This window comes from Rhipicephalus sanguineus, chromosome 8 (assembly GCF_013339695.2).
Source record: "Rhipicephalus sanguineus isolate Rsan-2018 chromosome 8, BIME_Rsan_1.4, whole genome shotgun sequence".
NCBI lineage: Eukaryota > Metazoa > Arthropoda > Arachnida > Ixodida > Ixodidae > Rhipicephalus > Rhipicephalus sanguineus.
The window spans coordinates 74998241-75010713 of NC_051183.1; the positions used below are offsets into that span (position 1 = coordinate 74998241).

General features: G+C 48.0%; 1 protein-coding gene across 1 annotated transcript in view; it reads left to right on the forward strand.

The window, feature by feature from the left end:
* Positions 1-1826: 1826 nt before the first annotated feature.
* Positions 1827-12473, forward strand: part of LOC119403327 (phospholipase D1) — a 260367-nt gene continuing 249720 nt past the window's right edge. Inside the window, exon 1 of the mRNA XM_037670270.2 lies at positions 1827-1831. The gene's annotated coding sequence lies outside the window, so the exon portion shown is untranslated. The remainder of the gene's footprint in view (positions 1832-12473) is intronic.

Below are 12473 nucleotides of genomic sequence, written 5' to 3' on the forward strand. Positions count from 1 at the left end.
TTCACCTCATGTACCCTTGTCTCTACCCGTCCTCTTCCTGTAGATATTGCTCCGCAACGAAGGCCAATCTCAGTCATATCATGTGGGGCTGCCCTAAGCACCCCCCTCCCCCGTCCCTCCGAAACATATTAAATAATGAGGAGCAGTGGGAGGCTGCCTTGCGCAGCTCGAAACCCGACGTCCAGGAGGCAATCCTGGGTTGGGCAGAGAAGGTTGCGGAGGACTACCGTGTGTAGCAACCTCCCCCTATCTCTATCCCTTTGCCCCTTTCCTTTCAAAAGGAGAAATAAAGTTTTTACCTACCTACCTTTGCTCGAATGACATGCGAATACATTTAAAAAGTAAAAAAGGGGGTACCAGATGGACGAAATAACAGAACTAGCCAAATAAGCTCCTTGCGTGTCTTTCTCACCTTATGAAAAAAAGAAGGTAATAGTAATATAATAATTGTTCGGATTTAACGTCCCAAAACCACGATATGATTATGTGAGACGCCGTAGAGGAGGGCTGAGGAAATTTCCACCATCTGGGGTTCATTAACGTGCACCTAAATCTAAGTACACGGACCGGAAGCATTTTCGCCTTTATCCAAAATAAAAAAAAAAACTGAATGCAACAAGCGTGTTCTCCCACAAACATTTGTAATTATTCTGTAGAAGGCGTGAGTCAACCGAGCTGGTTCAGGCAGAAACCCGACAAGCACGAACCACACGAACGTCAGCGTATTCTTTCGCGCTGGCACAGAGCTGACACCGATGTGCTCCGGTACAACTACTCTCCGCGAAAAAAGGAGCCATCCTGGCGACCTAAGGAGATGACACGACAGGAGGGTCGTAGCACGGCTTTAGCCGTGATACGTGAACTGTTTCACGCCCTCGGCAGCGGTGGTGGGATGGAGGGTCGATCGGCTCAATGTCATAGTTGGCGGGAGATGTTTGTTGCACCACACGGTATGGGCCGTGGTATTTCGACGAAAGCTTAGTGGAAAGTCCGGGAGTGGTGGACGGGACCCAGAGCCAAATCCGCATTCCCGGCGAACAGTGGGCAATAGATGCAGAGGCGTCGTGGCGAGTTTTTTTTGCGCCATTGGTCTTGCGCGGTAAACGAGCGAGCGAGCTGACGACACTCTTCGGCATAAGCAGCTGCTTTGGAAACAGGCGTGTCTTCGGAAACATCGGGTCGGTAGGGGAGAATGGTGTTCATGGAGCACGAGGGTTCCCGTCCGTATAGAAGGATGAACGGAGAGAAGCCGGTGGTAGTTTGTGGCGCAGAGTTGTAGGCGTACGTGACGAAAGGGAGCACGCGGTCCCAATTAGTGTGATCGTCAGACGCGTACATCGCCAGCATATCTCCAAGGGTACGATTAAAGCGTTCCGTCATGCCATTTGTTTGAGGATGGTATGCCGAGGTTGTGCGGTGGACAATGCGACATTCCTTTAGAGGTGCGTCGATGGCGTTCGACAGAAACACGCGGCCACGGTCGCTCAGCAACTCACAAGGTGCACCGTGTCTCAAAATGAGGTGGTGAAGAAGAGAGCAGGCAACGTCTTTGGCGGTGGTAGCTGGCAGTGCAGATGTTTCCGCGTAGCGTGTGAGGTGATCCATGGCGACAGTGATGCACCGGTTGCCTTTAGGAGTGTTTGGGAGAGGGCCGAAAAGATCAACTCCGAAGCGTTCGAACGGTCTTGCCGGGCAGGGTAAGGGATGCAGAGGGCCAGCTGTGCTGTGAGGAGGCGTCTTGCGGCGTTGAAACGCGGCACATGACCGAACATACTGGCGAACGTGCCGATACATGCCGCGCCAGTAATACCTTAGACGAAGGCGGGAGTAAGTCTTGAATACTCCAGCGTGGCCACACTGGGGGTCATCGTGGAAGGCAGCGCATATGTCCGAGCGCAAATGATGGGGAATGACAAGCAGCCACCTACGGCCATCCGTCAAGTAATTTCGGTGATACAGCAAGTCTCCACGCACCAAAAAGTGTTTTGCTTGACGACGGAGGGAGCGTGAGGTGGATTGTGGTGAAGGGCGAGAAAGGACGTCGAGGACGTCCAGGAATCCTCGCGCTGCTCGGCTGGCATGTCAGTGACGCTCAAAGATGGTGGCAGTGGGTAAGCAGGTGGCAGTGGGTAAGCAGACAGGGTCAGGATGTCGCGGAGAACGAGATAGGGCATCGGCGTCTGAATGTTTGCGTCCCGAGCAATACACAGCACGTATGTCGCATTCTTGAAGGCGTAAAGCCCAACGAGCGAGGCGGCCAGTAGGATCTTTCATGGATGATAGCCAGCACAAGGCATGGTGGTCGGTGACAATATCAAACAGGCGTCCGTAAAGATAAGTACGACATTTCCCTATAGCCCAAATAATGGCCAAGCATTCCTTTTCTGTTTACAGAATAGTTTGACTATGCCTTCGTTAGGGTACGGCTGGCATATGTGACAACGTACTCGTCGCAGCCATCCTTGCGTTGAGCGAGAATGGCATCGAGACCGACACCGCTAGCATCAGTGTGAATTTCAGTAGGCGCATTGGGATCGAAGTGGTGGAGTACTGGTGGAGATGTGAGGAGCCGGCGCAACGTCGTAAAGGAAGTCGTCGCAACGAGAATTCCAGGCTGAGAGGTCAGCGCTGCCGGAAAGAAGCTGCGTCAAGGGAACGATAATAGAAGCGAAATTGCGGATGAAACGGCGGAAATAGGAACACAAGCCGACGAAGCTACGGAGCTCCTTTAGGGTAGTAGGCTTGGGGTACTCGGCAACGGCACGGAGTTTGGAAGGGTCTGGTAGAATTCCTTCTTTTGGGAAGACGTGGCCTAGAATCGTAAGTTGGCGAGCGCCAAAGTGGCATTCCTTCAAGTTTATTTGCAACCCGGCTGCTGTAAGGCACTGAAGAAATTGCTCAAGGTGGGTGAGGTGAGTCGCAAAATTAGGAGAAAAGACAAATATGTCGTCCAAGTAGCCAAAGGCAGCTGCGCCACTTAAGTCCCCGGAGAATACTGTCCGTCATCCTTTCAAAAGTCGCAGACGCATAGCAAAGGCCGAAGGGCATTACATTAACTTCATATAAGCCGTCAGCAGGCCCGTAGCCAGGAATATTTTTCGGGGGGGGGGGCACTTGCTGGAAGCCTTGACTATTTGAGAAAAACGCCCTATTTTCATTATTTATTTTCTGTAAAACACCATGTATCAGAAAAATATCGGGGGGGGCGGGGGGAAGACCCCCCCCCTCCGCCTGGCTACGGGCCTGGCCGTCAGGGGTCACAAACGCCGTTTTTGGACGGTCTGGTTCAGCCATCGGCACTTGCCAATATCCAGAGCGCAAATCTAGCGAAGAGAAAAATTCCGCACTTGCAGGCAATCGAGGGCGTCATCAATGCATGGCAGGGCATAGACATCCTTGCGTGTGATCTTGTTCAGTCGCCGATAATCTACGCAAAATCTGATTGAGCCGTCTTTTTTCCTCACCAGGACGACTGGAGACCAAGGACTGTGTGATTGCTGAATGACGCCACGTTGCAGCATGTCATCGACGTGTTGAGTGATGACGTCGCGCTCAGCCTGGGAGACTCGGTAGGGACGCTGGCGCAGCGGAGCATGATGACCAGTGTCAACATGGTGAGCAACAACTGACGTGCGTCCCAAGGAAGGTTGGCCGTGGTCGAAGGAGGCGCGGAAACGGTCAAGGAGTTGAACGACCTGATTGCGCCGATCTTGCGAAAGCGCGGTGTCCACGCTGCGCAACCGTACGTCTTCGTCAGGTAGTGAGGGTGCAGCGGCAGACATGACGCCATTCACGGGCATTAGCGTCGTGTCGGATGGGACATCGAAAGGGAAGATGGCATCGTAAGCGTCAAGACGGCCGATACATTCGCCTTGCAATAAAGTAGAAGGGCAAGGGAACGGATTGCACACGTAAACGGCACTGGAACCACCGGCCAACTTGAGGACGGCCAACGGGACGACAATGTTCCGGCGACGAGTGCATTCCATAGACGGCAAAAAGAAGGCGGTCGAATCAGGAACAGAGGTACATGAAATGGACACCATGGCGACAGAGAAAGCAGAGATGACGACGTCAGCAGCGACAACCACCTTTTCGGGCGAGCAAGCGAGATCTACAGTTGTGTTACTGAACGGAGACAAGGCGAGTTGTGCACCAGCGCAGTCTATAACCGCATCATTAGCGGAAAGGAAGTCCCATCCGAGGATAACTTCATGAGACGCATGTGAAAGGACGAGAAATTCGACTATGTAAAGCACGCCTTGAATCACAACACGAGTAGCGCAGTGGCCGAAGGTTTGACGTGCTGCGAACTCGCTGTGCGTAGGGAAGTGTCAGACAGCGGAGTCGTCACTTTGTTCAGTTTGCGTCATAGCACTTCACTGATTACACAAACAGCGGCGCCTGTGTCGACAAGAGCGTTTGTGGCGAAACAGTCGACAAACACCGCAATCTCGTTAGGGGACGAAAAATGAGGCCTCGAAAATTTCGTTGGTGGCGCAGTTCTTGCCTCAGGAACTGCGACTGCTAGTTTTCCTCCTGGGCGTGGTTGGAACGGCCAAGCATAGGGGAAATAGACCGGCGGCGGGGCGAAGGAGATCGACGTGAGGTGAAGTCGGGTCGATGGGAGGTGAAGTCGGGTCGACGTGAGCGGGAGTCAGGCGCATCTGGTGTAACATGAGGTTTTGGTTGCTGAGGGATGTAGCCGGAGGGCTGAGCATCACGAAAGTAGAGTCCACGATGGCGACAATAGCGAGCAACATGCCCCGGAATACCGCAGGCGAAGCAGACGGGTCGGTTATCCAGAGTGCGCCAAGGGTTCAAAGGTGCTCGGGAAGGCATGAAGCGTACATTACAGAACGACCGAGCGCGTCGATCCCTCGCAAGCTTCTTCCACCCCCCCCCCCGTCTGTCATGTGCTCTGGTGATTTCGTCTGCGCGACCCTCCAGTATACAGCGGCACTGAAGAACCTGATGTCGAAGACTGGCTGGCAGACTACGAACGTGCCAGCGCGATTAACATGTGGGATGACCCTGCGAAGCTGACTCACGTCATCTTCTACTTGACTCATTTGGCCGACCTGTGGTTCATCAACCACCAAGCCGACATCCCCACTTGGTCGGCTTTTAAAGAGACCGTGACGTCGTTTTTCGGTCGTCCAGCTATGCGGAAACTTCACGGTGAAGAGGGCCTGCGGGGACGATCTCAACAAATTGGTGAGAACTTCACGAGCTACATTGAAGATGTCATCGGCCTCTGCAGGCATGTGGATGCGAGTATGTCGGAGGCTGACAGAATACGACATATGATGAAAGGCATTGACGATGACGCCTTTCATATGCTTGTGGCCAAAAACCCACAGACCGTAACCGATGTGCTCCGATACATCAGTAAGAACTTGATGATAGGTGGCGGTTTATGGCAGAAGAGCAACTTATGGCCAATGGTGCCAGGACATGATATAGGATGTGAACAATGATTTTATGTGGCGGTACGGGGGCCTGAACGTCTGCTCATGAAAGGTGCGTAAGCACATGTAGTTATTAAAATAATGAGAGTTACGGGAAATGTGTACGTTGAGAATGAATGACCAGTGGTCGTGATATAAAAGCTATATGAGCATGGAGTTAGCACGAATGCCTCGGCAGTGCCTCGCCACCGCAGCGGCAACCGCTGGTAGAGGCCGTGCGAAGGATTGTCTGACATCTAACGCTAAATGTAAGCGCACTGTCGTCGTTTATGAAAGGGAACACGCGAGCGAGTATCCTGTTCTATGCGGCGGCTTCCTACAACTCCGTCAACCGACAACTAACGGAAGCACGCCCGCTTTAGGCGTCAGCCTATTGGCAAACAAAATGACGAGTCATGGCCGGTGGACAGGAGGTACTAGATTACGTTGCCTCTCCGCTCGCGCAATGAGTGGTGCCTGCAGCGCGTTGTCTGCTTCCAACAAACTAAGCGTGGTGCGCCAGCACGGCGCGAGCTGCAGGCATCACCAGTTGCTCAAGCGGAGAAGCAACGTAATCTAGCAGTTGTTGTGTCCACAGGCCATGAGTCATCATAAATGACGCCTAAAGCAGGCGTGCTTTCGTTAGCTGTCCGTGGACGGAGCTATAGGCAGCCGCCGCAGCGCGCAGGCCACGCGATCGCGTGTTGCCTTTCAAAAACGACGAGAGCGTAGTACATCCTTGAAAAGTGGTAATGGTGATGCATGCTTAAAAGAGGGCTCCGTACTCCAAGTAAGAGCTTCAAGCACGAACTACGACGCTCAAACTTAAGAATCACTTTACTTTCTGTTTTAAATGCTTCAGCTGTAAATCGCGTTGAGGCTCATATCTGTTATTTCAAACGTCAAGTAGCCTTCAGGATGACGCTGTATTTTGAGTGCTTAGTCATTGCTTCTCTTGTAGACTGTAGGCGGACATAACGAATGTTTTCATTTTGTTCTTTTCACGGAATGTGCGTTCTGTCGCTGCGTGATGCTGAACTGTAACAGGCTGAGAGGCCGAGTTAAGATCTCCATAGAATTTTCTTGGCACGTCCTCTCTTCTGCGAACTTGAAAATAAATGAAATGAAAGGTCAATGAGCATTGATTAGAGTACTTACGTATGCCCTATTTCGTGGGCAACGGTGACGTACAGGCTCTGTCGCTGATTATGGTCAGAAACAATGATAACTTTATCAGTGTTGCATGCTTCGCCAGTGTAAGATACCCCTGAATGAGAGCACATGAGGTGAGCAATTAGGCGTTATCCTTTGTGTATGTAAAATTTATGTATACATGGCTCTTATGACGTGACTAATGCTGCGTACAGCAGAATAATTATCAATGAAGCTTTAATAAAAATTCCACGATTTTTTCTACCCAAAACCACGATACCATTATGAGTGACGCCACAATGATGAGCTCCGGAAATGTGGAGCACCTGGGGTTCTTAACCGGCACTGAAATGTAAGTACACATGATTCTAGCTATTCGCTTCGACCTAATTGCAACCGCCGCGGCTGGGATTCCATCCTTCGACCTACGGGCCGGAAGTCGAGCAGTGTAATCACCGGGGCGGGGGCGAATCTATCTGAACTCACTGTAGTGATAAACTGTGTCTGAAACAAATTGGGCAGATCCCACCTTCTGGGAATCGGAAAACAGCCTTGGCGTATTTCAAATACGAAGCACTTCTTAGTGAACCCAACGTACCTTGAGCGTTTCTATCTATCTATCTATCTATCTATCTATCTATCTATCTATCTATCTATCTATCTATCTATCTATCTATCTATCTATCTATCTATCTATCTATCTATCTATCTATCTATCTATCTATCTATCTATCTATCTATCTATCTATCTATCTATCTATCTATCTATCTATCTATCTATCTATCTATCTATCTATCTATCTATCTATCTATCTATCTATCTATCTATCTATCTATCTATCTATCTATCTATCTATCTATCTACCTATCTATCTATCTATCTATCTATCTATCTATCTATCTATCTATCTATCTATCTATCTATCTATCTATCTATCTATCTATCTATCTATCTATCTATCTATCTATCTATCTATCTATCTATCTATCTATCTATCTATCTATCTATCTGCCTACGTCTGGGTGCTATCATGATCGCCTCCTCAACTTGGTGTAGACCGGAATTGGCATGGAAGGGTAAGAGGATTTCACGAATATGACGGTTTTGTCATTTCATGAATAACGTTAAAATCCTATTGCGTACGAAAATCCTATCCTACCCTTTCCTCCAGACAGGTGTGGCACGTACCCGTTAACCACGGGCACCAAGCGTCGCACAACGCGAATTCTGTAACCAGGCGTCACACAAGGCGTTGCCAAGGAAGCCCATAATTCTTCATCGTCGTCAGGCACACCATCAACAAAGTGCGCATAATTCCTTACCTGCGTTTTGCAGGTACCAACGCTCTCAGCAGAATGACGAAAAATGGCACAGTGCCTGCTTCCCTACTTCTAAAAAATTACAATGATTTATAGCATAGCGGGTTCCTCGCAAGTGCACTTGTATTGGTTGCCAAGGAAGCCCATAAGCGCATGATCCATTTCCTCGGGGTGTCAGTAAAGTTCATCGCCTCCCCCCCCCCCCCGTCTCTCTCCCATGTCAACGTATGTTATACAGCATGACGGGAGAGGGAAATAGCGACCGGGCATCACCCAATGCAAATTACATAACTGGTGGGCCGTTTACAGATTCCAACCCATTATAAAGGCCTGAGCCATAATTGTTCATCGTCGTCAGTCGTCGCGCCAACAAAGTGCACCTAATGCCTTACAGACGTGTAGCTGGTGCCTCGCTTCTCCGCAGAATGAAGAATAATGGTTTAGTAGGTGCTTCCCACTTTCACAAAAATTGTGATTTATGGCGTAGTGGGTACCTTTCTAGTGTACTTCTATTGTAGCCCCAAGAGAGCTTACAACGGGCTCTAGAAACGCCGCTCTTCCAGCTTTCGCTGTGACAGTGCTGCGGTGTCAGCGCAGGCCTGGCGTTTTTTCTCCCTTCCTATGTTTCTTCCGTTTTCTCTCATCTTTATGTTTTAGGGGCGAAGCTCCTTATAGCATCACCTGGTCGGTCGTCGCTCCATGCGGCGTGTCCCCGCCGTCGCGTCTCCCGTATCATTGAATAGATGGCGCTGTCCCATAGAGATGCATGCAAACTGCAGTTGGGTAACGATATACTAGATGGCGCTGTCCCATAGAGATGTGTGCAATATGTGTGCAAAAAAAAGAAAAAAAAGAAAAAGAGAAAAAAAAAAAGCAGCGGCACCCTGCACGCTAGATGGCGCGCAGTAATCAAAGCGGCATATCGCTTTGATTACTGCTGGGCGAAACCACTGAACATTTCACGGTGTAACTATGATTGCTTCAGGAGCTTCGCCCAAGCTCTTCAAAATTCACCCGTGGATATGCTGTAATTTTCTTCCATGTCTTTTTTGTCTCTGTTTATCTCTATTTCTTTCTTTCTCTAGGTATTTCTTTGTCTTTCTCGCTCTTCCTATCTTTCTCTTTCTTGCCCTTCTCTCTCTCTCTCAATTTCTTTTTCTTTCTATCTTTTTCTCTGTCTCTCTTACTTTCTGCTTCTGCCTTTCTCCCTCTCTTTCTCTCTATTTCTCTCTTGTTCTATAATACTATGCCGTGTTTCACTCTCACCCCTCCTCCTTTCCCTCTTCCTTACCCTCACTTCTCCTTGCCGACACCTAGCTATACTATACTATGCAAGGCAATGCTATGCCCTGATAGCACGACTGGATAGCCGAATGGTTAGCACGCTCGCCTTCGGATTGTGGGTATTCGGGTTCGAATACCACCTCGCCAAGATGTTTCTCGGCCAATAATTTCTCTCTCCCTCTTTCTTTTGTATCACTTAGCCTCTTTCTCTTTCTTTTTCTGTCTCTTTACTGTTTCGCTACGCCCAGACTTATTGCATCCCGCGCCGGAGAAATGGGTGCCCGTGTTTTAGGAACAAAGCAGAAGATGAAGAAGAGGAGGATGAGAGCGCCTGCCGATTCACGATGATGGTACGTTACGTTCGTACTACCCGGCGCAACGAAAAGGTTTAAAGAGCAACGCTCTTAAAAAGGGTGCTGTACACTCTCCGCCTCGGCTCCGAGTGGCGCTGGCTAACATTCCCAGAGATTACGCGCGCAGAAATGCCCAACAAGGGGAACGGGGAAGCACTTTCCGTCGCAGGTCAATCGGTAGAGCATCATACGCGTTGTTGGAAGGTTGTGGATTCGGATACAACCAACGGAAAAGGTGCTATCTTATCCGCTTTTAATTCCTCTAAATTTATGTCATAATTAATACACTACAATAGAAAACAACGAATATTGTTCCCTATGCTTTTCTTGGCCTAAATGTCTGCTGGCTTCGTATCGTGGTGCTCAGAAAAAACGAGCCCCATGAAAAAATTCCCTTGTTTGCTTCTTAGAATGGCATGTAGTACGCGTGTTCTGTAATGCATCGTAGACTCATACCCCTGCGACTGTGTTGCAGTCCGAGACATGCGATTGTTTCTTCTCGTCGTGCGATCTTTCATAATCCGGTGATGTATATGCCCGAACTGCTGCATGAACAGCACGTGGGTGCTTAGCATGTGGAATACTTCACAACACTTCGATGTCAGTGTGTGGCATGTGGAATATTTCAGTGTATTATCCAAAAAATATACGTGCCAATGGAAATATCTTTTAACGTATACAGCGCCATAAAATGGAACTGACGAAAACAAGAGAGACAGGGGTCTCAAGAAAGCGAAGAACTTAACCTGTGTTAAATGTGAAAGCAAGACTTACCAGTAACATCGTGTGGCCTAGTTTTCCAGTCGCCTTTAGAGTAGACCAACCTTCGACTGCAATGTAAAAGGCAATGCCTGAATTTACAGCGCGAAGAAAAAGAGGGTGAAGGATTCAGATATAAACGGTGGTCGTGTTGGAGGATTCTACGTTTTACCAAGTCGCCTGGCTTCCCGTTCTAAGAATGCGAGTTATGAAATGAAATACAAAGAATATTGACGAACAATATTGTGTGCGCTGTGAAACTAGGATATATTAAAATGAAACATGAGGATTTGACGATGTAGTACAGTTAATGGCAGCAGATCCTTCTGGATCACACATAATCGGGCCACGGGAAGTCGACATATTACATATTTTCATTTTTTCATCGTATCTCACACAGTGCTCTCGTTCAATACTTCAAAAGGGTGCGAATGAAAGGGTGTAGTAGACGTTACACATTATTTCTTGCTACCAAATCGTTTGGTATTTCATTACCCGTTCCTTACATTATTGGGAGCATTGATTGCTGGAATTCTAACGCTGCAACACAGGAATTGCAGCTTTGTTCTTCGCTAAGCTGATATCTAACCCAGTTGTACACACAGTCAAACAATATTACGGAAAGCGACCTACATGCATCTCTTCCTCTTGCGGTACAATTTAAGCATGCTAATTTTTTGGCCTACACAATAGGCTTAAAAAGAGATGCATACGTGAAGTATATAACAGGTTTTGGCGATCCAAGTTCGTCGGCGCATTACCGCTGTAAATTACGCAGGTGAGGCAAATATGAATCCTAATGCCATTGAGTGCTGGAGATTCGAACGAAGAGACAGTTAGTCTACTACTAGACGCAGAGCGGCTTAAGGGCGCTTTGTCATAATTTTAACTGAGATACAAGTATATGAGGTTCCACGCGCTGTTTGCAAAAGAAAAAAAAAAAGAAATGTTACAAAGGAAAAAAATTTCTGCCCCCTCTCCTCCCCTAATTACACACTCAACATGCATAGCAGTCGCGCCAGAATCTGCAGCATTCGAGTGGCTCTTCTCACAAGTTCATTGCGTGACCACTCAAGTTGCCGCTTTGTTGGTTGGTCAGTATCTTTACTCATTTTCATTCTTGCTTCGAGTACCTGCCGCACCACGAGGAGTATTACTGCAGGGGGAGCCACTCGAAAATGAAAGGAAGCATATGCACAAAACGAAATACACGTGTACACGCATGCAGTAAACACGAAAACACGAGCTACTTAAAAATTAAAGCATGCGGCATGAAAAACTGTGATATAAACGAAAAAAAAAAACTAGATGAAATCAGGCACAATCACATCAAGAATGATAGAGGTAGTTTATGGGTCACAAACGGTTACAATCCAAAAACGATTATAATTCCAGTGCAGGACAGTATGCGGGAAAACTGGATTGCGAAACCCATTCTTAGGAGAAAGCTTTCAAGTGCATTGCACTCATGATGACAATGTACAGAGATGAAGTGAGAATGGAAACGTATCAGTTTTTTTTTATTCCTGTGAGACCAGAGTATATTCGGAACAAAAGTTCTAATTGGATGTTAAGCGGCGTTGAGCTAGCGTTTGCCAGCCAAGGTTGTCTTTAAAACTAACGTGCCTTTTTCTTTTGACACGATCGTTCTTTGGCACGGACCATATTCACGAGAGGGCAAGGAAGTGGGTTGTAAGGATGACGGGCGTTAGTGTTCACACAAACATTAAAGGGACTGTCTACCGTCCTTGATCGCTTTTCTGTTTTGTACCGCAATAGAAAGCGTACCGTCTGAAGTGTCCAACCTTGCAGCGGTTTCTCTGGAAAGTGGGTAGAAACTTTTAAAACAGAATTTTTCGATCTGCGTCCGGACTTCTTCCATTCGCGTGAAACATGCCCACAACACTGGTTGGTGGACGCGATGACGACTGTAGTGCCGGTAAAAATTAAAACCGAAAGCACATGTGATTTCCGTGGGATTACTTTATTTTCGCTGAACACTAATGTAATGAATGTAACAGTGGTTTTCAGCGCGCTAGCGGTTAAATGAAGCCTTATTACACGATTACAGAACACTTGTTTTGCTGTAATCGCAGTCTATGCGTTTATTTTAGCATTGCTGCCGCAGTCCAAGCTAAGTTTATTCATCAAAAAG